This window comes from Serinus canaria, chromosome 3 (genome assembly GCF_022539315.1).
Source record: "Serinus canaria isolate serCan28SL12 chromosome 3, serCan2020, whole genome shotgun sequence".
Taxonomy (NCBI): domain Eukaryota; kingdom Metazoa; phylum Chordata; class Aves; order Passeriformes; family Fringillidae; genus Serinus; species Serinus canaria.
In genome coordinates, this window is record NC_066316.1 from 24,827,802 (window position 1) to 24,855,201 (window position 27,400).

A 27,400-nucleotide genomic window follows, 5' to 3' on the forward strand; every position below is an offset into this window, starting at 1 on the left:
TCTCCTCGATAATGCAATGCTGTCTTCTCTAAACTAAACTTGAGCTGACTCAGAAGTTAACTGAAACATACTTAGGCACTGAAGAGTGTAAGCCATCAGGAGTTCTTAGAAAGGTAAAACATTTGACATTCTCATGTAGCCATGTTAGAAAATTATCAGAAGATACTTCTAATTTGACTTTTATTAGTGTTTTCATAACTATTGCTTTGCAAGAAGGGATTTTACAGAATTTCACATATCACAGAGAAAGCAAAAGAAGATCTTAGGAGAGATAAGAAGATTGGTCCATCAGAACATTTCCACTTTTTTGGATCACATTTACACCACAGACAGAGGCAGAGTGATTTTAAATTTAATGTGGCTACCACTTCAGAAGCTATTTCCCACGAATTCACACCCATTCACATGAACTCCCTGCATGAAAGCTCTCACCTTTGAAAGAAAAGTTCAAAGTTGAATATGCTTTCCTGACTGAAATTATTTCCAGCTCAGTTTCCCCTGGTTGGGAAATATATTATCACATTCTTGTCTAGTTCCCACTGTTCTAAATGTATCTAAAGAGCTTTGTTTGTTGAGGTTTGTGAGGGTTTTTTTTCTCTTTTCATCTTAATGATCCTGTCTTTGGTCAGTGGAAATCAGGTGCTGTTTATTCAATATCTGAAACACCCACTTCATGGGATTCTGAGTGTCATTACCTCTGCCCATGGCTTTTGAAAAACAAATCTATTCTGATTTGGGATTGCCAAATGAGACTGTCTGGGGTCAGACATAAAGGAAGCAGGAAGAGAGCAACAGTGAACAAGGAAACATTAGTATGAAAACAATTTTACTTCTATGAATCATAGAGCCTGTGGTGAAATTAATTAAACAAGGTCCTGGGCACATTCAGGGAAGGAGTTGAAAGGTAAAATACCTCTGTGAAGGTGAAATAAGTTCACAGTATTATTTGAAGTGCTCTCAAGGATGTTCCATACGCAAGGAAAATGGGAAAAAAATGGAAGTTGGGGTTTGTGGGTAAACACAGCATATTTTATTTTTCTGTTGCACAAGAGGAAAGCAGTTAGACTTGTAAGCACATTAGCCCAACACCAGGGGATAGAAAGACAAACTTTTATGACTCACAGATGGGAAGAATGAACTGATACCAAAAGCTTTTCCATTTTTCCCACTGCATCAGAGACAGGAAAAGAGTCTTTGCTACAACCTTTGGATACCTCTTGTTTGCTTAGAGCAGGATTGCTGCAGCAACTTCCATGCAAACATAGACAGAACTTCCCTCCTTTTATGTCTCAGATATATTTTAAGTTCTATGGCCACAATTTTGAAAAAGATATTAGCCAACAGATCCTTCATTTCACCCCTGAATCTGGTGAAATGAAGCTTCAACTCTGTAATTAATGAACAAAAATCAAATTAAATGACTACAGTTACAGCCATGTACAATTCTGACAATGTATATTTTTTTTCTACAAGAAAAAGGTATAATTATGCTTTCTGACTGCAATTGGGTTTGCTTTTTCTATTCTAAAATTTAATTTTTCTCTTCTTGTAATGTTGTAGCTTTCTGCCCTGGTTTCTACACAGGTTTCTAGTTTTTGCAATGTAAAATAGGCCTGAGTTTTCCTCTGCATCTAATGTTTTTTTTTTTTTTTGGCCACTGCACAAAAACTTTTTTTCTTTTTTAATTTATCTGTCTGTGTTCTTGCCAATTTTTAATGAGTACATTGCGGCTTACTATTAAAAGTGAAGAACAAACAAAATCATGTCCTAAAACATCCTGTTCTGGCCTGTACAGGTTTGCATGTAAATTTTAGGCAGGAATCTTTCTTCCTGATCTAAATATTAGTTGCTGCAGCAAAGGGAGAATGTTGTTACATTTCATTCAGTAAAAGAACCATAGAACTGTCCCATATTTTGACATTTTCAGTGAAATAGGGGGGAAAAGTAAGTCTTTTGACAAGGTTGGCATGAATGATTTTGACACAGGCACATTTCATTGCTGCCTGACAGGCAGGGAAGAGAGGGAAAAAGACAGGCATTAGAGGGATGATGGGACAAAGCATAAATAGAATGTGGTTTGCTGGCAGGTGAACTTTCTACACCAAATTCTCTAGTGGTGTAAGAAAATGGGACAGTGTTGGCTCCTGCCTCCATATCATACACTGACAGAAATATTATTGCATGCTTGGCAAAAAACTATTTCAATAACATGCTATAGATGAGTATTTTTACTTTCTCAGAGATTGTTAGGTAAAAAAACTTAACAAACAAACAAAAAACCCCACCCTTTTAACTGATCTTCCAGGAGAAAAGAGCATTAAAATAAAAGCTATCAAATTAGACTGTTAGAAACCTTCCAGTGCCATTAAAGCTGGATGCTTATTCATTAAACCTCAATAATAATGAAACACTTGGATTTGATGCATTCCTAGCAAGGCATGGTGCTCCAGGAGCACTTCTTGGATTTTTATTTGGTCATTCTCTGAGGTCAGTGACACTGAATGTCTTGGGATATTTTATGTGTGGGGCAAATCCTTCTGATGTCTCACAGGGCCAGAGAGCCAGAACTGCTCACAGCTGCTGGTGGAATGGGGTCTGTTCCTCTGTTAGGGCAGGAGCTGCTGAGGGATGAGGAATAGAGCACTTCATTAAACTGCATTGCTGGATGAACACTTCTCAGTTAGTTGAGATTATGGCCTGAATATTTTGGACTTTGTTGTTAGCTGATTGCTTAGTCAGATGTGAGAAAAACTGAATTGTCTTCTTCTGACTGTGGAGTAGCTGTAAGGAAAGCTCTGTCTTTGCAAACTTTGCTTCTGTGAGAAGAACATAGTTTCCAATGAGCAGTTGCAAGTCCAATGTCAGAAATTCCTGCAGACCTGCTTTTGACTGTGGCTCATTTACATGAATATTCTGATTTTGTATCAAAGCAGTAAGAAGGGACTTCTATCTATAGGAGTAAAAAGTCCATGAATGTTTTATTGTTGCGTGTGACCAAATGCAAATTGCACAAATAGGAATCCTTCAATCCATTATATTTTGCAAAACTCTCACTAAGTAGATTGCTACAAAATACTGCAGGCTTCTTGCCTCTGGAAGAATTTTCTCTTTTTTATTTTTATTTTTTATTTACAGACTTTTTTATTGCAGAGCTATTTAGCAGCAGGAATCTTAATTTTCTTTTTGATTTTATGTTTATATGTTCCCAGTTTTGGGGCTATGCTTGAATAAGAACTATGATATACACATTTCAAATTTTAAATTTGATGTTAGCACTTGAATCCAAACTTTCTCAAAGTTTTTGGATGGTGGCAGAGTGTCTTGGTGTTCTAGGCCAGTCACATCTGTAAGTTAGAACAAGGAAATGAAAACTGCAAGGGATTATTTTCAGGAAATATTTTTCTAGCAATTATTTTCTGCTTCTGCCCACCCCTCCTTCTCCCAACCAGTCTGTAAGATCAAGATCTATTCAATTTTCACTGTTTCAAAAAACTCTTGTCAGGCACTGGGGGAGATGGGAATGTGCAGGGTTTCACTGCACACCGATTTTAAGACAAAGATAAATGTAGTGTTTTTTCTTTTGAAGGCAGTGTGTTTGAAATCTGAATCATCCACTGCCAGTAAATGGGACAAAACCAGGACAAATGATGGAATCAAAGCCTAACATCCTTAGCACAACCTTAAAAACAAATAAACCTGAAAGGGTGCCAGCATGCATGTACTTGCAGGAGAATGTTTGCAGCTCCCTTGCTCCTATTCCTTGTGCTGACAACTTCCAGCTGGGTGAAATATTTAAACTGGGCTAATATAAGCCTACTGCTAAGCTGTACAGTGAGAATAATACTATCAGTTACACACTTAGGGAGAGCTGAGGAAAGTCAGGAGTAAAATACAGTTTTTAAGTTTTTAATTATGCTTAGAAAGCAATAAGTTTTTCAGGTTTTGGAAGATGTTTGGCAAAAAGCCCTAAATCTTCTGTTCAGCACGTTTCTCTGCTTTCTCCTAAAGTTGGTCTTTATCAACTAACTTACCAACACTTCAGATTTTCTCTTTAAAGTATCTATCATCTATTTCTTATACCAGCAGCAGTCCTTGAAGTTTTAGGCTGCTGCTCTAAAAGTCTGTGTTTATAGCCAAACCCCTTTCAGAGGCCTAAGCACATAATGAGATTTTAATGTAAACTCAGAGATGGATACTTTCAATTCCCTTCAACGCCTCAAACTCCCTTTATTTCCTTTCATCCTTGGAAGAAAGGCATTTATTGATAGAATTGTTTTCTTTTATTTTAAGGAAGTACCCAACTGATTTTACAGTTTATTGTTGGTGCACCTGAGTGCAGGAAGCATGTAAATTTTTAAGATTCTGTTTGATGGCCAGTCTTAATCTCAAACTGCCCACTAGATTTCAAAGATGGCTCTGGTGGGCATAAGTGTGTGCTCATTTATATATTTATATTTATTTCTCCATCTTACTTTTCATTTGCATATGTTTTCCTATCTCTCTATATGTATACTGAGAGATAAATCTTTATTTTTATATATATATATATGTATGTATATATGTATTAAAATAGTTTTAAATCTGTATTAGGTTTCAAATCAATACAAGAGTGTACAGTTACAGTAAGACAGCAAAACGTTTTGCTGAAAGCATGTTTTACCTTTCAAACATTTCATTTTCATTGGATGCAATATTTTTTGGGTCTTAAATTTCAAATTAAAAATCATTTCAAACATACAAAAGGGATTATTTTGTTTTGAAACTGTCAAAACAGATCACTTCAGCGATTTTAGGAACCCTTTTCTGAAGAAGACAATAATTAAAACTGTCTTTTCAACTTTTAATTTCACACAGCTGAGGTTTTCTGGCAAAATAAAATAAAAAGAAGAAGAATAAATTATGAAAGTGTGGCTTTTCAGGGAGACCTCTGCATTATTTTGTTAACTAATGGACAAAATTGTATATAAAGAATAATTATAATTGTCAAATAAGTTGGAGTGCTATTTTAGCTGCAAAGAGGCATTATTGAAGATACAAAATGAAAAACACCCATCCAGTCTAGATAAATATTCATGGTTTAAGGGACTTTGGCACAACTAGTTCCCAACAATGGATACATAATCAATATAATATACTTCTACACTTAAACCATTTTGGGCTATGGAAAATGTAAATATAACTATCAAATTTTTTGTGGTAAGTTCCAGTCCTGACTGGAACATTATAACTATATTTATGTGGTGAGCTCTTGGTAAAGAATAAAATGTATATTGTACAGTAATGTCTAAATTAGTTCCAAAATGTGGGGAGTGGTTTTTTTATTTATGCAGATACTTAAAGATACGTTGGGTCTGTGCAGTGGAAACAGGGTTATGATGATATTTGGGGATGTTTCAGGATGAAAAGGGTCAAGTGCTGGAGCCCCCACATGCACCCCAAGAGTCTGCATGTTGTCACTGTTGAATTAAATAAGGGTATTTAGGACAGTGGTATGATTAGGGAGGGAGAACTGCTTTGTTTTTTGGCTACGGGGCACTCACAGTGCATAGCTGGTATGTTATTTCACATAATTATTCACTGGAAACATGCAAAATGTAAGAGTGATCTGAGCAGAAACTGTAAAATGGATCTCTCTGTAGCAGGCACAGGGACAGTGTCTCTGCTCCTCTTCTGATGAATGCTTTAGAAGCATTTTGCACAACCTGTGAGCAAAAAGACAGAATGATTACTGCAATTAGAACACCACAAGCTGGGCCCACGCTCAGCAGCCTCTAACAGAGATCTTTTTTGATAGTTGTTTGGCATTTACTCTTTACATAATATTAAGGGCTGTGTATCTCACCCTAATTAACCTAAGAGTATATTTAAAATACATTGAAAATATATTTAACATAACAGTATATTTGAAATACACTTTTTTTTCCCCCTCTGAATAAGTACTTTCCAATGTGTTTTGCATTTCAGTCAGCACATGCTGAAATATTGCAGTTAGTTCTATTTTTCCTGTGTTCTGACTTTGGGTTTTATTATTTAAAGGTCTTTTAATCAAAACACTTTACTGCTCTCCAGCATTGACCAGACAGCTTTTCCAGCAGGTCCTGTTGTTTTTTCTGAAAGGAGGAAAAATTTGTAAAAAAGTTTAGTTTCTTGAATGCAACCCTGCTTATTTACAAACGTTGTCTAAGGGCTGGTTTCTGTAAGCAATGGAAGAATCAGGAAAGAAAAAAATATTATTTCATTGTTTCCAGTGTCAAGGCTCTTAAAACTTTTGCAAATGTATTCCAAACATTCTCTAACTCCAAAATATACTCTCCAGACTTCTCTTAACAAAAATATTCTTTGATTTCTCTGAAAAATAAGCTGGAGTATTTCTTGCTTTATGTTCATCCTCAGAATTCCATGAAAGAGGTGCTTGTGAGAGTTATGTCAGGCAGCAAAGTGGAATCCTGGGGCCATTTCCAGGCTTGGTGTCCTCTTCCCCACAAGGCACACAGTGATGTTGGCCCAGCAGGAGACTGGGAAGGTCCTGACCTCCCCAAGCTGCTGGAGTGCTGGGAGACAGCAAAAGGGAGCAGCCCTGTGAGGGACTGCCTCATGCTCTCTGCCCTTAGCACTCTGCTTTCACTCCTTCCCAGTCAGAGCATCTTGGTAATTTCAGATGAATTTTTCCATAGATTGTTCCTTCATCGCATTAGATTTATTGGTTTTTGTTAAGTTTTTACAAAAATAGGTCGTTCATTTCCAAGAAGAAGGCTGGAGGACAGTAGGTGGTTTTGACAGTGTTTATTTTCTTCATTTGTTTTTTTTTTAAGTAGCTATTTTGAGTACTGTCCTCGGTGGTTTGGAGATATACACTGATATTTGGTAGTGAAGTGCCTGCCTTTGATTGTGCTCATGAAATTTACCCTGTTTATGTTAAACTGGAAACAGGGAATCAGGAGGAATTGCCATTGTCATACATGCTAATAGGATTTTACATCTTCTATTTTGTTTGTTTTGGTGACAACATTACTAATTTTCAGAAGACTTTATCAAACAAACCAAAAGACTTCTGCACAGGAAGATATTAATTGATGCTAACTTTATTCTGAACTAAGATGCAACAGCTGAGAGACATAAAATTAATATAGAAACATCTATAATGTATAAATATCAGAAATATTTAATTTTTTCCCAGTTCAGCCCCACAATTACATTGATGATGTAAGCATAAGAAGGTAACCACAGTACAGAAGGAGAGAAGATGCTGTTCATCATGCAGAAAATTTTGTTTCAAGAAATAATCTACTGTGGAAAACTGATTTGGTGTGTGTGCTCCCACGCTTGCTCTAAGAAACCTCTCTGCAAAAGAGATATTTTTCTCTGTTCAGTTTAGCAGAGATTTTTACAAGGAAGGATGATTACCCTTTCTCAAAACTGAGCTTGAAATGGATATTGAAAAAATTAATTCTGTAACACTTTTTTTGCTGCCTTGGACAGAGTAAGAATAATGTTGTTATTAATAACAAAGAATGTGATGTATTGGTCCAAGAGTGGAATTAAGTGAGAATGAAACTCAGAGGTCTGAGAGCTGTTCCAGAGAAGTCAAAGAAATAATGACAATCCATCTAAAATTAATTCCTACATTTTTCAGGCCCCCTTGCTATTTCCTAACCTTTTAACTGAGCAGATGAACCAAGAGCCAGCCTTACTAAGAAATTTCAGACATCTGCTTCCACTTAAAATACCTCTTGTGTTTCCTTCTTTCATCAAGTTTCTTAGAGAAGGGAATTTCTCTCAGCCGGTGTTGTGATCTACGTGAAATAATCGATAGCAGCATGTGATAATCTGCTGTGTGATAGACTGACACAGACCAAGCACAGGATGGATCTCTTGTTTCTATAAATATTTTACACTTTCTCAAAGGACTGAACTTTATGAAGGCCTTGGAGACAAATGCCTGTAAATGTAACACTTTGCTTTGCTCAATTCCAATTACGTTTGAAAATGTAAAAATTTCTCTGGCATGTGAACTCTCACGTGCTTTGTCTGGGGAGAACATGATCCATGAATTCTGGCTTTTTGTAGAGCTTTAATTCTCAGTTTTAATTCAGAAGAAGTTACAGTTAAGCTAATATTAATCAAAACCAGAGATGTTTTTCATAAAGTTGCCACTAAGGTATTTATGTCATTATAAATATTGGGGAGAAGGTTTGTGCAGGAGTGGGAGAGCAGCTTGGCTGAGGAGTTAATCTTATCTTTAGTCCTTTTGAATGAAGACATGTAAGAAAGCAGATTTTATGACCCTTTTTTTCTCTAAGTAAGGCTCCAAGTTTAGACTTGGTTTTATATCAATGCCATGTAGAGATGGTGTTCTAAAAGGGCCATCAGCCTGATCCAGTGGTACATTACTCATGGGACTTTTTTACCATGTTAAACCCTTCAGTCACTAAAAAGCTTCTTATGCAGTGTAAAAACAAGGAAAAGAAAAACCAATCTTTTGGTTTTGATTTTTTCAAATTTATTTCAATAGGAACTGTAGCCCTACCAGTGGCATGATCCCTTTGATCCATGCTCCTGCTGAAAAGGATGGTCTCATCCTCTCCTTACCACAGCCTTTGCTCAGTTTTTCCACCATTACTGTTTGTTCTTCCTTGCATTGAGCTTTTCTGGGGGAGTTCCAGGGATGGAAAGAAATTGGGAAACAATGCTTTTTTACATAATGACTGAGAGCAATGTGCTGGAAATACACAGCTTTGATACTTCATTGGGAACTACTTCATGACAGTGTAAGAAAAAATTAATTCCACTTTATTCAGATAAAAATTTGGCAGGAGAAAGGCTAGGTAAAAGGCTGAATGATGAGAATGAGAATTGAAACTGTATTAAATATGTCTAGAGAATGGCAAGTGAAAGTAGGAAGTGCAAGTGCTGCAACTTGTTGAACTTATCTTTGTCACTTACTTGGAAATAGGACTGAGCTGCTCAGTAAATAAGCAGCCCCAAAAGTCCTACAAATCTAAAACTCAGTCTAGACAATGATGTAAGAAAATATGTCATGGTAAAGAAGAAAGCTTGGAAAGAAGTAGCTTATTCTTTTATGAAATGGGTTGGGTAAGCAAACAAAACCTGAGACACTATCCTAAAGCATTTTGTTCTCTACAGAAAATTTATTTGGGGGAGAAGAGAATACTAAGAGGCATGAGGTTATGTCAGTGTATCCCAGATGGACATGAATTTGTCAGAAACAGGGTTCTGGACAACATCTTACAGTAAAGGCACTGGCACACTGGAAGGGGCTGAACTATGGCCTGATTAAGTCTCTAAGCATCTCTAAGCTTTATTTCTGAAATCTTAAAAGCTAAAAGAATGCAATTTAGCCTGACTTTTCTGAAAAAATTAGTGCTTAAACACCTTGAGGAGATCTTTCTGTCTATTGTTGTGGCTCCATTGACTTGGTTTAGTTGCAGATATCCAGGGCCAAGGTCAAATTATTTTGCTGTAAACTTGGACAGAAGAGATGAGTTAGAGTTAACTACAGAGTAATTGGACATTGAAGATACACACACATTAGATCCTTACAGTGTGATGATATTGGCTTTGGATTGTCTACTTAGAGAAAATATAAAGTTGTTTTGTGCTTTTAAAGTAATTCTGAGCAAAGCCCAGTGTAGCTTGCTGAAGTACAGTGATCTTCCAGTGGCTGGAAAATGGGCTGTACTCCATAATTTTTCCAAATACTGTTATTCTTTACAAGAAGCCACATAGGAGAAGGATCAAATTTAAGTATTTATATATGAAATAAGTTGTAGAGATTCAAAATGACTTTCAAATCAAAACCAGATTTATGAATCACTGTTGCTTCTTGATTGAAGACTGCACTTTTACAGACTCTTTGTGCCCATCACTGAGGTTTTGGTACACAGATGCTGCTTTATAAGCTTGGTAACACCTCTGATAGTAAATTAGAGGATTGGCTTTTCAAGTCTATTTGAAGTCATGGTAAGTTTGTGATTTTTTTTATATTCTTCTTCTCTTTTTTAAGTCATTAAACTGATGTAGTAGCACAACACATCTAAAAATCATTCTGACCTAAACAAAGGGCTGAGGAAGATACAGTGAAGATACATTTATAAATTTGAATGCTGCTTGCCCTAAACACTTACTGGCCATTGCTCCAGTAGCTGTGCCCAGGAATTTTTTGGACTTGCAGAAATATATAAACTCAGACTTTGAATTTCCTTTAGATACAAGAAAAGAGATATAGTTGCTGCAACAGAGTGTTCTGCACACCCACACATGGTAAACAAAGCAGTAGGAGAAAAACATGCTGCTTGGCAGGGGTACCAGTAAATTGCATAAGCAAAAGCTATGCCTGTAGCCACCATAAAAAATTAATTTTCACTTTAAGATGCCTGTGCTTCAGTTCAGTCAATATAGAAGCTAAAGCACAAATGCCTTTAATAAGATATCCAGCATAAGGGAAGAGGAGAAAAAAAAATGTTCTTGTGCCTCTGTTTTGTTGCTTGTATTTGGATTTGAGAAAAAAAAGCTTTGCTTTCTTGCTGTAAAAAGATTTGCAGATGATTTCTAGGCTGCTAAATTGCACAATGAGGCCATAACACCAAGCTTTAAAACTGGCAACACAGAGGTCATTCAGATGCTGTGCTATGGCAGTGTTAGTGTTACTCTGCATCAAATCAGAGCTGCATGGAGCAGTCCACATGTGCTGTCCTTGGGTATAAAACAGCAGGCTTTATTCAGAAATTTGGATGCAGCAGATACTGTCTCTGACATTCAAGAGAATTCCCACTTTTCCACTCTAGCAATAGTCATAAACTGATGTCAAGGCTTGAAAAATGAATTCGGATGACACTAAGCGTTCTTACATTTCATCATGCCATGCTTAGGAAAGGGAGAGGAGGCAGGCAGCTGATAACCACTCACAAACAAACTGAGATGTACAGTTAGATGAAGAATTACAGTGAAATGTGCTGGAGTTAATGCCTGCTTTCCACTTCAGGATGGACAGCAAGTTCCTCAAGAGTATTCTGCTTCTACACCAGTGAAATCTGTGTACAGAAGGAAAAGTTAAGGGCTTGTATCAAGGATAGAGCTGCTCACTGAAGACAAGATGTAGCAGGCCAGAACAAACTTAGCAATTACTCAGTTCCCCAGAGGCATTAAGTCAATTGTTTTTTCCTTCAGGAAAGTGGATTTTACTTGCAGATCAGTAATTAGGCTACACATAGGGCAAGTATCCATTAATTTTCAATTATCTCCTTCAATAGTATATAAAAGTTTCCTAATTGCCCAGGAGAAAATTTCATAAGAGGATGGACAGCATTTTCATGGATGTGAGAGAAGTCTCCATCCTATTGCTGGTCATCTTTTCTCAGGCCTTGCTCTCTAACATCTGGACTGAACCTGCTGTTCCCAGAGCAGCATGGCTGTGTGGGGTATGAGGAGGTGTCCAAGTGCAGTTTGTCTGCCTGGGAATTGTTCTCCTCCACAGCAAGGAGAACTTGCTGGCTTCAGAAGATGTGAATAAAAACAAATGGAAGAGAGCAAAGCTCTGAGGATTATTTTATTTTAAAGACAAAAGCATTTCAGTGTTGTGCTGTTTTACTGAGTTGAGAGGAACTTGTTCTACAGTTCATTGTTTTGTTTTGTGTGCTTGTGACCATGTGGCAGCATTTAAAGCAAAACCCACTGGGGTAATGTCCTGGGCTGTCCTGACAGAGTGATACCTTAAAAGAAGTGACAGATACAGTGCCAGTGCCTTGCTGAAGGCATCCCAGTTATCACTTCATGGAAGTAGCAGTATCTTTGACCAACAGCTTCAGCTTACTGGTTTTATTGTGATTCAGATTAGAACAGCAGATGATTTCCAAGGACCTAATTGCACATTTTGCCTGTCTTGTTGAAGGTGTCTAGACATTTGTGTGTTAGTCCTTTGTAAGTTAGCTAGCTGGGTTATAGAACAAATTCTTCCTGGAGGTTAGATTCCCTTGTCTTCTGTTAGCAGGTACAATGATGTATCTGCCTGCAAGAGATGTAGGCAATGGCACTTCCAAGGTTATGTCTCAGTGTCCAATTCAGAAAAGGGAACTAGTGCTCCAAACAGTTCTTGATCATTTAACTTCTTTCATCAACACAGATTTGAAGGGTTGAAGGCTTAACTGAAAAGAAATTATAGAAGCTCCCAAACAGCTGTGAGCTCTACATCACCTGCCCAAATCCCATTACTAACTGGTGTGTCAACCTACAAAATAATGCTGCAATTGCTGAATGACTCCGTGCTATTTTTCCATCAAAACCATCTCTTTTTTTTTTTTAGCTTTCACAGCTGTCTCTTGCTGTCTTGGCATTACTGCTTGTCGATTAAAATTCTTGGCACAGAACAGCCTTTACTTGTGGGTACATCATCCTTGTGATTATTTCTATTCCTCAGGGGAACTGAAAGCACATAATCTCTGATTTGTAAAGCAGAGTTCTTACTAGAATCTCATTTTATAGTATTTATAATGGGGGCATAGTAGTATGTTCCTTTGATTTTAAAGAATCTTTTAGAAAATGTGCTTTCAATAAGGTGGTTGTGAGGGTGGTTGTAGCCACAGACCAATCAAACCTGGACATGGATGGTAAAGTAACTCAGCTTCTTCTCCCAGCCCACAGTTTGGTTTGCATTTTCTTTTTGATGCATCCTTGTGAGGATGAAGTCAGTCCTCGATTATTTCTTAATGCACCTTGATTCTAAACTGGAAGTCAATGGAAGTCTTTTGAAATGTGTCTCTTGCCCACAGGCAGCAGTTTGAGCCTCTCTTTGCTCTGCCAGCAGAGCACAGGTAGCAGGAGGTGGATTAGCATGCCAGCCAGCAAAGCTGCTCTATTGGGGTGCTTCCTTTGAGGTGTTTAATTTAAACACCCAGCTTTAAGACAGCTCTCATTAGAATTACACAGTGAACTCATAAAATATCTCAGGTTCAAAAGGCTGGGAATCAATAAACACTTTCCTTTTATTTAAACCAGAGGTTTAGAGTTATCTATGAAACAAATTATTACCTCTCTGAACCAAAAATTTGTCATTGTAAAATATTAATTTCATTTGCCATGGCCTTTCTAGTCTACATAAAAGTTGGTTAAATGGTATGCAATAATTTTCATAAAATATGTGAAGGAAGCCACCTTATGAATTAAATTTATTTAGTCAAAGTCATAAAAGATTAAAAAATTATCCCCAAAAAACCTAGCATGGAACCATACATAAATCCAAGCTCATTAAAAATGTAGTTTTGTTGAAAGAAAAATGTTTTGCAGGAAGATTTTTACTTAGGAACTGATTATGCTTATGTATCAACCCAAAAAATTTGCACAAGCATAAAGACCTTTTCCCAGTCTAAGCTCAAGAGAAGCATAGAGAATTTCTTATTCTCTGTTGCAGGGTACAAAAATATTTGTAATCCTGAAATTTATTAAGGATGAGAAATCTGATTCTTACATAGATGTAAAATTATATAAGTGTATGCCTTCTCATTAGACTGTTCTGCAGTAAATTACTCCAGTCTTAGAGGCTGCTTTAAGAACAGATGCATTAATAGCCAATTTAGATTACCAAGCTGTTAAAAACATGGTTTGAGGTTTTTTTTCCAGTAAAAATGCTTCAGTACTCTAAACCCAGTTCTACACAATAAATCTTACCTTGGTTTTCTGTGGTGAAATCAGCAGTTCTTGGATGAGAATGTTATGTCCAGTTCTTGCTTTTGAAATAAATAAACTAGATGTTAAAACTAGTTGTGAAATACTTTTGTAGAACCACTTAATTTACATGTTCTGTCTCCCACTTGAAAAAAGAGAATTGCAGCAGCTTCCTATTATGTCAAATGTTCATAGTGAGAAAATATTCATTATTATGATGAAATTAAAATAAGATGGAGAGTATTTGCTAATGTATTTATGGCAAACAGCACATATATGTAGTTTCAGCACCCAGGGAAATATGAGTCTGGAGAAGTTGAAGTGTTTGCTGCTGGCAAATGTTCTCAGGATGAATTTCCTCATCAAATTATCAATAAATGGGCATTTTGATGACATTGTCTTTGGAAATATTGTGACTAACATTTTTGAAATATTTTAATTAAAACTCTACACAACACAACTTGCTGCATAGAAACTAATGAAAATTGTATTATGCCTGGTATTAACTCATTAGTTAATACTCATTCCTAACTCATTACTCTAGTCAGTTATCTGCATTCATTTTTGGATGTGTGTAGCCAAGGTCTTTTGAGTTCCTAGTTTTGTGCATATGTATATATATACATAAAAAAATATTTGTAATATTTGCTGTTGTGTTGTAAACACATCCTGTCTCTTTTACCAGACATATTTCTTTTGTCTCCTTTGGAGCATCCATATTTGAGTTACTAGTCTCTATGTGGGAACCAAAAGGAAAAAAAGGTGACAAAGTCTGTTACCCATAGAAAATAGACACACAAAATAATGTTCACAAGCATATCTTGATCAAGTATTGCACATTTTCCAGTGCATGTTGCTCTATGTGCAGATTGTTTTTTGTTACATACAACAGCAATGGGGTTTCAGACTTATCTTTTGAGGGCATCAAGATATTAAAATATGTGATCCATTAAACACAATATCTTTGTAATCTATGCAGTTATTACTATAGAGGTTTTAACAAGGAAGTCTGTTTTTTCCCCTATAAAGTAAATCTTCCTCTTCCTGAAATTCCCCACTTTCCATATTACCATCTAGTCTTATGTAGGCAACATGGGCAAAGTAATTGTTCTCCTGATCAAATTTGCATTTCATTTCATTTGGTGTTAGAATAGTTTAAAGAGTCAGCAAACATGTTGTATGTTCCAGACCCATTACCTACAGAATGTTCACTTTTTGGAAAAACTAAAGCTCGGAATGGTAACTTCCTGAAGTGTTTATTTTACTGAATGGAGTCAAACATAAAACATAAATGGCTCTATCATATAATTAGCTGAGTTCCCCCTGTGGTTCTGTAAGCTGCAGCCAGGTTTTTCTCACTTGCTTTTTCCAGAGGAATTCCATTGTGTAAAGCTCTGCTATTGTTTCATTGAATGGAGGAACATGGAAAGAACAACCAGTGGGCAGCTTTAACCTCACTTCACCCCACACTGGTTTTAAAATTCAGCTGATGTTCTCCAGTAGAAAAATGAATGCTAATATCAAACAGCTTGGAAAGTGAAAGGAGTGGCTGCATCTACCAACTATTCAGAGTAACCCACTGCATTTTAGGGTAATGCACCATAAATCATGGTATTTAGTGGCCAGTTTCTGACAGGCAAAGACAGACAAGTATTTCATGTATTTCTTCATGTCTTCATGCAAACACTAGAAAGGCCTTGCCTCAATGTGAATCATGGTCAAGTCTTACAGGTATTTTCTCTTCTATCTTGGAGCCTCATCTTGCCACTGTTGAGGTCAGGGAGAGTTTAGTGATTGAAAACATGCTTGCAGTGGTACCGTCCCTCCAGACTCTTAATAACCAATTCAAACAGCTAATAGCTCAGAAGGAATCCTCTTATGTCTGTCCTGCTTCCCCAGTTGAACATTTTGCTCAAATTAAAGTCCTGGCTTCTTATCATTCTTAATTGATATTCTTGATCTCAAAGTAGGCTATAAATACTGTCCTTTGCAGTCTGTGATTTACAGTCCTGCAGTTCTCACTTTCTTTGCATGTCTGCTTTTCTTAAAAACACATTTTTCCTTTTATATATAATAAGTGAATGACTGGATTCATTGATTCCAGTTTGTGGTGACATCTGGAATTTACTGAGCAGTTTTAAGTTTCCAGCAAGGTTCTTCATTTCTGAAAGTAAACTGAAAGCCTGCAGTGATTTTGGTGTTATGACATATCATAGTTTGCACAAAGGCAAGTGCAGTCCAGCCTAGACAAGCCTGGGGCAGCTGATTTTGAATCAGGGCAGAACTATGTCAGTAGGGCATCAGGGAAACCAAAAAACAGAGAAAATGCACCCTTTTACTTCTCTGAATGATCTACAGTGATCAAAGTTTTCTAGTTTAAATCTTACTTGAGTACCTTCACATGACATTGAAGTAATTTGTGTGAGAGCAAGCTAATGCCATTTAATTTCCTCTGATATACACATGAACTTTGACAGTGTTCAAATAACAACTCTCCCATTTTTCCCTTGGACAGGCATCTTCTGCTTTTGCACTCCATACCAAAAGGAGCAACCTGCTTCTGCATCCTCACTAATGCAGTGGCTCGGATCCTAGTCAAGTGTGAAGTCAGAACATAACCCAGTTCTCTTTAAATCCATGTAAAGATTTCACATTATTGTTTCACCTGCCAGAGATGGGATTTAAAGCTCAGAAAAAAAAAAAAAATGTTTTCAGCTTATATTTTCTTCCTTTCTGCTTCATGGCTCCCTTCTAATGAATGAAACAAACAAACAAACAAACAAAAAAACACACCAAAAACCATGACATGCTGAGTAAATGTTACAGGAAAAATTGACTTCTGAAACATATCAGCTGCCTGTAGTGACAGCCCAGGTCTCAGCTCAAAGAAAGTTGTCCTGATCATCACAGACTCTTTGGAATATGTCCTTCCCACATTCCTCTGAAACCACAGGACATCCTGCACCATAACAATACTAACCTGTGGGTTGTTAACAGCCAGGAAAGAGGGGAGAGGAGTTGTACTTAAAAAAGAAACTATCAGACCTTTCTTCTGTGCTCCAGACTCTCAAACTGATTCCTGAACAGAGTTCAAAACACTCATCTGTGTTTTCTACATTATTTGAAGCATGCTTCAAATGTTATGATATGTAGACTAATATGTGCTGTTTATTTCAGTGACACTTTTATCTTGATTGTCCTTCAGGGTTTTCTGTGAGTCTCAGAACAAACCAAGCCTATAGAAATAAAATCTACAAGTAAAATAATACATCCTTGGCAGTTAAAATGCAGGTGTATGCTGTGCTATTTACTATTTTTCAGGAAGAAAGTGAAAATGAATAATTAATTCTGCTAAGTTCTGTCAAAAAATCCTAACTAAGGAGATGTACTGGGGTCTTGGCACTGCTAGCATTCAGGGATCTTTTTGAAAAGCAAATTGTACTTCTCAAGACAGTGTGTACTCTGTTCCCTTTCACTTGCTTAAGAAGAGGGCACATCAGAGACTAAGGAAATGTACATGGAAATGCATCCAAATCCAGTCCTTCTATGTTTGGTGAATAGCAACTGTTTATGGGTGCTATTTACTTTGAATATAGAGTCAAGGAATTCTCACCATTAAATAACAACTCTCTGAGGTGTTTTCATGGTACATGAGCTTCACCACCTAAGTAATACTTTCATTTAAACAAGCATGTTTTCTATTTATTATTTAGTTTGTTTGCTGTATTCATTATAAATTTTTAATATTTTTAATGTTTATTCAGAAAAAAAGTTTTTCCTTCCTCCACAGAGGGTAAGTTAAAATGGTAATAGTAACTCAGAGAAGGGGGCAGCAAACCGGTAGTTTTAATAAAGTCAATCCTTCCTAATGGGAATTAAGTTTTTCTCATAGTTTTCACATTCAGTTTTTCTTGAAATCTTTCTTATAATTTTCTTTTTTCCTGTTCCAAGGTGGCTTTCAGCAGTCTCACACTGCAGTGCAGTCTCTACTGTCCCTGATGCCAAAAGACTGATAGAATCAGAGACAGAAACCCTCTGAGACAGTGCAATATTTTACTTCACCAAAATGAAAACAAAATCCTTTGCTTGTAGAAGGGTTTGGTTTTTTTCTTACAGGGGCTAGAGACATCTTGGCAGCTATGCTGCTTTTCTTGTGATTTGTGGTATTGTTTATTATGAAAACAAATTGCCCATCTACTGGAGGATATTGAGCCAAATTTCTGATGTCAGTGAAGATACCCTGCAGCTTAAATGACGTTGTTATAGTCCATGCAGGAACTTAAGAGGCTTATAAAAATCCTGCAGAGAAACATCCCAGTTTTGGAGCTTTGGAACATTTTTAACTGGGAACCTTGGCAATGTGGAGTGAAAGTAGCATCCAGCTTTTGGGTTGAGCTTCAATTTTAAGTGGAAGAGGTAAAGCTTCACTGATGTCTGAAAGCAGAGGTCTCCAGGAGCAGAGGACAGGAATCAGCTTTTAGTGAATATTGTCTCACCTGTGGTGGATCAGCACATTCTTAAACCAACCACAGTCCAGTGCCTATTGCTTCTCTCAGCACCAGCATCACCACAAATGCCAGGAAAATCATTCCTCCAATAGAGGGAAATCTCTGCTCCATCTGGGCCTTTTGCTCTGGCAGACACAGTTGAGTGCTAAGAGAACAGCACAGATCTTTTCTAGTGACTCCTTTGCTTTTGAGACACAATGCACTCCATGCTCAAGTCTAATGAGAAACAAGAAATAACCTCTTCTTTCCACAGCTGTGTAGAAAACCAGATTTCCTAACCACTGATAATAATTCCTGCCCAGGAGAGGAAGTGCCAAGCCATAAAAAAAATCCATCAGAGCTTTCTCAAGTACCAAAGAGATGAAATAAGGCAGGACTGAAAAATAAGGGAAAGTTTTGTTAGTCTATTCCATATTGTGCAGGTAATTTTGTAGGAGCTTCAGGTGAGGGGCTGCTTCCCAGCTCCTTTTTGGGTGAGGTTCTGCTGGTCTGCATGCTGGGTCATGGCATGAGGAGAAAACATCATGGAGAAAACATCTCTTAGTTGTGAGAAATACAATGTCTTGGGCACTTGAACTAGTACTAGCCATGTGCCACTGCTGTGGTTTGAGCTGCACCTCTGTGACCTAGCACCATAATCAGAGGGCTTGAAGAGAGCATTTTTGTAGGGAGCCTGGCCTTGCTGGGTATGCAGTTTTATTAGGCTGTGACAGTGTACTTTCACAGCAGTTCTTTCAGTCAGTCCCATTAAATCTGACATGTTCCAAACCTTTCAGCTTCACTCCTTTCAAGTCTGCAGAACAGACTTCTAAGATTGACAGAGTGATAAGGAGACAGCACTGCCCTCTTTCACCTTGGAATATGGAAATGTAGAAATAATACAGACTGTTTGTGTTTCATGTCTTCTTAAGATCTGTATCTTTATATATATACACATCTATGCATGTAATTTGTGAATGTAATATGCTTTATTTCAAGAACATTTGACCTGTTAGCCCAGTTTGGAACCCATACAGGCCACAGGGCTCCATTAGATTGCTTCCTGCTAGCATCATATAAGCCCTAGTCTAAAATTCTTTTTTTTTTTTTTTAGTAGAAAGGAGCTTAGACCTTTACTTAGACCAGTAAAATAATTATAGTTTCACAAGTGGGCTCTCCTTGGGTAAATGGATTAGATATGTTTCCCTCTCTTTTTAAGGGCAAAATTATTTTAGCTGAAAATTGCATAATTCTGTTTCTTTTACCTAAGGCAAGTTTTGCCAGTGAGCCATTGAAGGTATGCATTTAAACTGAAAACCAGCATTTCTGGCTGGAAAGAAAAGCAGCATTATCTCTGCTTTGTTTGCTTTGAGTGGGCCAGCAATGGTTTAGCACAAACATGGGAATTCAGCACATGGGTAAGGGGAGAGAGAGTTCCCAGGAGAGGCAGAGAGATGAAGTCCACATATTAGGCATGGGTGTATATTCTTGGCTCTGAAGGTTTAGGATACCTCACTGAGCAAAGCTGGGAGGTGTTATCTCCTCTCCAACACATCAGCCTGTTTTGCCTGGGTGAAAACTGACCACCATTCACAATAGCAAGTCTGGCTCTCTGTGAGAGGCAGAGGGCAGGGCTGGCTGAGAGCTCTTGCTGGAATGCCTTTAACCCCTCTGAACCTCATGCAAGAGAGGTAGAACCCAGCTGCCATCAGTGCTTCCCTCTACACTACCAGAGGAAACTTGTTCTGTGAAATTCAACTGACCAGATAACTGGCAAGGGAGAAGAAAGAAAGTGATAATACATGCACTGTGAAACTTTATCTTAAATTGGTGTAGCAACACTGAGAAGAGGTACTCATGTTACTGCTTTTATAACTCCTGTAAACAGGTTAAAGTTCTTTGTTGCTGAAACCATATGGAAAATGAATTCTTTGTCAAAGAAATTGATACTTCACTGGGCATGCTGCTACAGTTTAAATACCTTTAAAATGAAAGTTGAGAGGGTTAGAAAAACCTTTTCTAAAAATATAGGATGCAGGTGATTTCAGCAGAAACACAGAAGTAAAATATGTAAAAGATATTTTTGCAAATTCTAATTTCTTGATATTCACACATTATTTACTTTCCTGCTGTTAGCACCCTGTGAGGTGCAATGTTGTTCTCATGTATAATGCAGGCATCATCCAGATCCCTATGAAACTAATGGAAAGAATCCCACTGACTTCAAAGACCTTGGAGCCAAACCCTCACATAAATTGCTAATTAAGCTTGATTAGTGAGTAAGGTTCACCAGTGGAAAAAGTTTACCAGATTTATAGCCTACCTGAATAATGGGTAGTGGAAATGGTGAAGGTCTTGCAACTTCATTGCTGAAGTTCTGTTTCTCCACACCACAGCATGAGCTACAGTCCTGTGTTGGTTTTCATCATATTAATCCCCTGCTTCATAGAAATAAGGTAAATTTTCTTTCTAACATTAATTTTTTACTGTTTACACAAGGCAGTCTTCCTTTTCATTAAAACTTTTGTTGTGTTCCCTTTGAAAAACAATGACACAAATTAAGGGAAAGGGAGTAAAATTTACATTCATGGCATTAAATTTAAAAAGGAAGAATTATGCAGAATATCAGGGGAAACTTTTGTCTCTTGGAGAAAGATCTGTTAGAGTATGGAATTGTCTCCTGCAGGAAGCAGAGGATGCCATGTCACTTGAGGGAGTTTAAAACTAGATTGAATGCAGCACAGAAAAACCCAGGAATTAAATGAAATTGGGAAATGGGCCTGCTCACTAGTTTGGCCTTTTGTGTCTCAAATGCCTAGAAGATTTTTAAGAGTTTACAATTTTAGGAAAGCCTTGTGGACTCCCAGGCTTAGCTGTGGTATTGATAATACTAAACAGTTTACATCAGACATTACATTAGGCAGTTTTCAGTAACCCACATGTAAGGCTAACCAGCAGAATCTTCAAGCAAAAAGAAACCAAAATAAGGTGAAAACAAAATCCTTGTGGCCCTGAAAGGGTTCTTAATATGCCTGGACCTTCTGATGTTCCCAGTTTGTGTCACTGTGGTGTAATCACTTGGCTGTCCAAGGTGTTGGGTAGCACTCTGACCTGCTGGTATGAAAAGCAGAGGTTGAGTGAGGGCAGCATTTGGCTGACAGTGCTCACTAATAACAAAATTCCCTGGTTATCAATGCTTTAGTAGATTAAACATATTGTGTGTGCATTGAACTGGCCACAAAAAACCCAGAGCCCTTCTAGAGATAGCTATAGTTTGCTAGTAGGTTTTTTGGTTCCACTGATTCAGTTACTGAAAATCTGCAGCTGCCTGACTTATTTTATTTGGTTAACAGACTTTGCTGTGTGTATTTGACCTCATTAAATGGAGGGTGTATGCAATAAATCCTACTAAATATGCTGTAGATAAGAATATTACATACCCCAAAAATCTCTCTTAATACACCATGAAAATATTATTTTCATTAAAATGAAAAATGCTGCTGTAGAATGCATATTGGAATGAAGAAAAAGTTATTTTCCTCATGGCTTACTTAAAATTATTAAGGTGTTCTTTGAAGGCCATCACAGCATGCCTTAGAATTAATCAACAAACTGTTCCTAAACATCATTTGCCAGGAATAATCAAACAGGCATATGTTCAACACTCAGGAAACATTTCAGAGGATTAAAAGTTAGAGCATGGAGAGGAATATGAAACCCTAAACCTTCCCCTGCACTCAGACAAGCAGACAGCCACATCATGAGCAGCTGAATCAGACTTCAGGAACTGCTTGCACAAACTATGAAAATGTTTGGCAAGATAAAATGTACCCTCAGCTGGAAGAAAATGATTCAGTGGTCACATGGTGTCCCATGGCCATAGCTTTAAAACAGACTTTCAGAAATATACTCCAACATGTGGTGGTGATCACACAGATGAAAGAGGGCATTGTACAGATGGGAATTCCAGGGTCCTGCATGGAATTATGAAGGAGAGCGTTTATGGTGCACTTTTAGGACAACTGGGGAAAAAAAAAGTGCCTTTATCAGTCAGGGCAGTGGTTATGGAAGCTTTGTTTTCTTGAACACTCTGAAGTACTCCCAGGTACACATATGGAATTGGAGATTAATTCATCTGTCCCTAGATGCATTCCTCATCAATGAAATAGCAAAATAAAACAGAACAAAATGGAAAAGATTGCTCTGGAAAGAAAAGCACATTCAGTCGAAATCATAACAAACAAAAAAAAATTTTGTTGGAGTAATTGAATTATTTTTGCATGCCTGTGAACCTGAACTGCTCCCCTAAGTTGTTTTGCCAAGTTTCTTGACTTGGCCAAACAACCCTAGATATGTATTGGGTATATAATGAAGAAATATTATAAAGCTTGTGTAATATAGAGCTCCTCACTACCACTTTATATTTTTTTTCCTGTAAATTTATTTATTTATTTATTTTAAACAGTGGGGAGAATATGTGTTTTGATCTTTTAAATATTCTCAGTTACATAAATTATTATTTTTGTCTTCGTGAATTTGTAAATTCAGGGTTCCTTTTTTATGGGAGGCCAGTTAAACCTCCAAGCAGATAAAAAATTTCCTTAAGATTGACTGTAGCTTCAGATTGACATTCCTTAATGAGTCTAAGCCCCAAATCCTGCCTTGCTGAAAACAGTCTAAGTTCACTGAGGTTTCTAATATTTCAGCTCAACTTTTAGATGTATAACAAACCCTCAGACCAGGCAAGAAGTCAAAATAAGCAAAGATCACTCTGGGGTTTTTTCAGTGTGTTCTCTGGAAACACATAAATCTCTGTGTAGGTTTTATCAGATATATTTTCCCTTGGATCTAATGTAACTTTCTGATTTTTCTCATGAAGTTCTGTACTGGTATAAAGGCATGGATGTTTATGTACAACATTTGTTCATTAAGGTTGTAAAAACTAGCTTTCAGGATTAATTTCTTAGGTGATTTTTCTATATTTTTCAAAAGAAGAACTGCTTAAATGCTTTTAAAATTAATGGTACAATTTGAGACAGGACCAATTGTCGACTGAGGTGGAATTACATCAAAGATTAAATTAGCCCAGTGTTAAAATTATTGGTGTTGGGCCAAAGACTAAAATTTTAAATGAGTCCTCATTCAGTCGTTATTCCTATTGATCTTTGGCAGGTTTTTCCTTGCAGAAGTGAACAAAAGATGTGAGTTTGGCTCTTTAAGCTGTGTGTCATTAAAGTAAAATTGTTGACCTTTCTGGTAGATGATCACAGTGACAAAGTCAGGTTTCTTTCCAGGTTGGATGGCTACAAGATTAAACTTTGAGGATTTATAATTACAGCAAAAAGTAGTTTTGCCATAGCATCCAGACAAAGATAGACCTTTTCTATACTCTGTAAGTGCTAAGTTCAACCTGATTTTATGGCAGAAGTGATGATCAGTGTCCCAGTCAGCCACCCAATGTAGCCACTTTGCTCTGACATATTTTCATCTCTGCTTCTTGGACGGTGCCATCCCAAATTACAATGGAGCATTTAATTATGTAATTTCATTCAGCAGATTTACTGTTGCTGTCTTTGTTTCTAATACCTTTAATTATGCTTGGACTTCATGAAAAGGCCACAGCAAAATGTCTGAGGAGCCCTATAACCTGGTTTTCCACATTCCTGGCCTTTTGTTTGTTCCAGGATTTGTAACACCGTAATTGATAATGATAGGTGGCAGATGAGATAATTGGTTTTACTGTCATTCCAGGAAATTAGTTTACTTGCTCTCGTGGCCAGAAGCAGATTTCATCAAACTGTTTTATAAGTATTTTTTAAGGAATAAAAAAATTATTAATAATAATTTTTTAAAAAGACAAAAAGACAAAAAAACCCCAAACCTAAGAAAAACAAACAAAAAAAAATCTAAAAAGAGAGAAATCCTGCATAAATGAGCCAAGGTAATAACTGATAGTGATAAAAAAACTAAGGCAAATAGGCTGCTAGTGCAACTTGGCAGCACTGCTTTCTCTGTGCTACTATTTCCTCATAAACAGCACTTACACAGTTTTAGTCATACTACAATATTATTGCTTGTATGAGCATGGCTCTGGTGATTTTTTTTTCTGTAGTTTACAACATTTCTAAGGTACATGACAGGGTTGAAACATACCTTTACATCTGTGGTAAAGATCTGCTTGTGAGAAGCACTGAAGGACTGGTACAGAGAACATTTTTCATTCATTTAATTTCAGTGATACTCCTTGCAATGGCAATTTAGAGTAATCTTGGGCCATAATTTGTAGCACACCCTTTTGAGAGCTGACTAAATTCCCATTGATTTTTCAATTCTGGATGTTGCCAGAATATTGCATGAAACTGGAATACCCAGGCTCCAGTGCCATTTTGAGGTAGAAGAGGCCACAAAATGTTGATGATGAATGTGCTTGTTGTGTGTTATTGAGGAAAAACAAACTGTTACTGCTTAGGAAAAAGAAATTTCTCGGAAGTCACTAAATCAGATTACAAAGGAGATGGAAAGCTAATACTTAAAAGACAAAGAACTTGTGAAGGGTAATTGCAGAGCTAGTATATCCTATTTGGAATAAGCACTTAAATGTGTCAGCAAGACTTGTGGCAGCATCTGCTGAGCACATTTTGATGCCATCCTTTATAGCTACTAATTTTTACAAGGCATAGCCATTTCTGAAACATATCTGAGATTACAGTGCTGCAAACAGCTGAAAAATCTATCAGTTTCTTGACACTGAAATGAGCTGGACTTTTCTCTTGCTTGTCTTTCTGTCACTCTTTCCACCCTTCCTTTGTCTTTATTGAGTAGTTATCAGCAGGGTTATGAAGCTGGATTGATAGAGGGAAGGATCCAACCAGTTTTAGCTATTTGTCTGTATAGACCTTGTAGGAAAACATGTAGGATGGAGATTGAGTGGAACCTCATTCTTTTAGTAAAAAATGTGTTATTAGAGCTGCTAACTGCATTTTGTGTATCCAAAGAAATGGTGCTAGCTGAAATATTCTGGGTGCCCTACACTGATAGCAAGATGCAATGTGAAGGTCAGCATGGGCTGACAGGGAAAAAGTATTGGACCTGAGTGTGTCAATACCTTCTGTGACATTGTGCCCTGAACCTGTGCATCCAGATATCTGAACTGCACACTGTCACTGACTGACTGTGTTGTGAGGTGCAAATGGAGATTCATCAGAGTGCTGAACCCTGAAACATCTGTATGAGGTAATGCAGGGACAAGAGAAAAATCAATTGTTTCAAGGAAATTATAAGAAATTAAAATGCCTGGGATACTGGAATGTCAAGCAGAAACTATATGATTGGATTAATATGCAATATTCTTGGGATAAAGAGATATTCTAATGTGTAGTGATCTGGTCAGTCATCCTTCTCCTGCTCATTTTCAGAGAGGATGTTCTGAAAACCATCAAAGTACAGTAAAAGCCATACCACATTTCAGGTAGGAGCATTTTGAGAATCATTCTTCTGCGTGGAAATGTTATGACAAAAAACATTTTCAGACTCCTTTTTTCTAATGGAGTTGGAAAGTCCTTGGGAAATGAGTAATTCTCAGAATAGGCAGGAATTCACTTGGGAAGTTACTAATTGCTGGACACTAGAGAAGTGCTGGCCCATCCATTATTCCCTGGTCATCAGCAGTCCTCAGCAGAGATCCATGTGATGAATGCAGTGAGCCTGGTCCAGACAATGAAGAGTGTTAGCAAGACCTTTGCAGAATTTGGGGAAAATGTCTGGTTCTTAGTGTTGCACAGAGGTACAGAAAGCTGAAGGAGTTTTGAAGCTGTTGATGTTTCTTGGGAGATGCCCATAAAAAAAATCCTGGAGGTGTGAGAAGGCAGCTGATATATTATAACCTGCAGATCAGATGCAGAATAGCTAAGAAATGAGGAAAAACTCTGTTTGTGTCTAACAAGTTACACTTGGGCAATAGATGACAGAGCAGCATTCACAGTGAATAAATCATGTGGGCTGAAAAGGATCTTGGACTTTGTGAAATGCTTGTGGCCCTGTCCAACAGGGAGTGCATGTATGTTAGTTATAGACTCTAGTCCTTGTGGGCAAGCTAAAAAGCTCTATCAAAAACCGAGATTGTGAAAATGGGCATTTTATATGTTTATGCTAGGGAATGTCAGAAATATGAGGAAGAGAAAATTCTAATGCTGTTAGAATTTAATATACATATCCTATGAATCATCTCTTAGTATGTTTCCCAAAAAGTAGCATATTACTTGTTTATGTTTACTTCAGACAAGTAATAAATTTCTTTTAGCTGTTTAACTTTTAAAAAATATTTTTGTCGGCTTATAGCTCTGTTATAATAAAAATATGCATATTAATTTGTGGGAATAATATATATATAGTGTGCTTGTCTTATCTAAACTAAACCAGTTGACAAATGTCTTCAAAATTTCTGCCATCTGAGATCATATTATTGACTTTGGTTTTCTATGCTAGGTTCCTTAATATAAGTTGGGACCTACATTTTTTAGTTTATGACTCAGACTGTTCATTTAATACATTTAATTGAATTCTAAATTCAATTAAAGAGAACTTATAAAAAGGTGTAATCATTATATCCCTTTTTAAAAACCCTTCTATACCTCTGAAAAAATTGGCATTTCAATACCTCTTGTGTTTCTTGCAGTACTGAATGTCAGAGGACTTGCATTTTAAGCATGGTTCTTTCTGCTTATAACTTAGTGGTTCTATTCATTGATTTCTTGACAGTCTCTATGTCTTTCATTTTCTTATTGTTGTTATTTAGACATAAAAAGAGCATAAACAGAATATAATATACATATATGTACAGGTTTTGGGTTTGGTGGGGTTTTTATTGGAAAGTGCTTTTTTTGTTTTGTTGGGTAGAGGGGTTTTTTTTGGTTTTGTTTTTTTGTTTGTGTTTTTTTTTTGCTTAGTAGTTAGTATTATTTCCCATAATATCCATAGTATTAAATCTATGGATAAATATACCAGAAAAAAATTGTAGACTACTCTTAAGACATGTCTGCAAAACATTTTGTCACATATATCAACCTATGTAAAACTGAATAGATCTATGTTAAATGGTTTTCCTTTTATTCTTCTGCCTTTTAAGCAATTTCGGTTTTTTCCTTTAAAGAAGGTAACTCATGTTTAGGAAATTAAATAGAAGAAATCCAGGACAAATTCCAAGACAGGATATATTTCATGTGAAGAACAGCCTGTGT

At 36.9% G+C, this 27,400-nt stretch overlaps 1 long non-coding RNA gene across 1 annotated transcript in view; it reads right to left on the reverse strand.

Annotated features, from left to right (window-relative positions):
• Nucleotides 1-208: 208 nt before the first annotated feature.
• The window catches only part of LOC115484929 (uncharacterized), a 31,542-nt gene continuing 4,350 nt past the window's right edge, over nucleotides 209-27,400 (reverse strand). Inside the window, exons 2-4 of the long non-coding RNA XR_007777315.1 lie at nucleotides 25,776-25,868; nucleotides 13,681-13,739; nucleotides 209-5,702 (exon numbers count right to left, since the gene is read on the reverse strand). This is a non-coding gene — a long non-coding RNA (uncharacterized LOC115484929). The remainder of the gene's footprint in view (nucleotides 5,703-13,680; nucleotides 13,740-25,775; nucleotides 25,869-27,400) is intronic.